This window comes from Eimeria mitis, genomic scaffold (genome assembly GCF_000499745.2).
Source record: "Eimeria mitis Houghton genomic scaffold, Emh_scaff3982, whole genome shotgun sequence".
NCBI lineage: Eukaryota > Apicomplexa > Conoidasida > Eucoccidiorida > Eimeriidae > Eimeria > Eimeria mitis.
Window position 1 is genome coordinate 4,258 of NW_013572317.1, and position 655 is coordinate 4,912.

Below are 655 nucleotides of genomic sequence, written 5' to 3' on the forward strand. Positions count from 1 at the left end.
TGTCGAGGTAGACGTTGCTGCTGACGAGCTGCTGCAGCTGCGTTCTGTTGCTGCTGCACTGCAGCAGCAGCTGGTAGCAGAGAAGCAGCAGCTAGCAGCAGCAATAGATAGACGGAAAGAGTTTGAGGCTCTGCTGCAGCGCGAGAGAGCTAAATTACATAAACTACAAGAAGCTAGAAGAGGAGTAAACTGCTGCTGCTGCTGCTGCTGCTGCTGCTGCTGCTGCTGCTGCTGCTGCTGCTGATGGTGCTGCTGCTGATGGTGATGATGGTGCTGCTGGAGATGCTGCTGCTGCTGCTGCTGCTGGTGATGGTGCTGCTGCTGCTGGTGATGGAGATGCTGCTGCTGCTGGTGCTGCTGCTGCTGGTGATGCTGTTCATGCTGCTGCTGCTGTTGATGCTGCTATTGTTGCTGCTGCTGCTGCTGTTGATGGTACAGCTGTTGCTGCTGCTGCTGCTGCTGCTGTTGTTGTTGTTGTTTATGCTGTTGCTGGTGATGTTGCTGCTGTTGCTGCTACAGCTGCCAGCCACTGTAGTTGCTGCTGCTGTAGTTGGGTGCTGCTGCTGTTGCTGCTGCTGCTGCTGCTGCTGCTGCTGCAGCTTGTGCTGCTCTCTACTATCCTATAAAACCCTAAACCCTAAACCCTAAACCCTAA

At 54.5% G+C, this 655-nt stretch overlaps 1 protein-coding gene across 1 annotated transcript in view; it reads left to right on the plus strand.

The window, feature by feature from the left end:
• The window catches only part of EMH_0071360 (uncharacterized protein), a gene marked incomplete at both ends in the record, with an annotated part of 1,773 nt that overhangs the window by 847 nt on the left and 271 nt on the right, over nucleotides 1-655 (plus strand). The gene's annotated exons all lie outside the window — the stretch shown is intronic.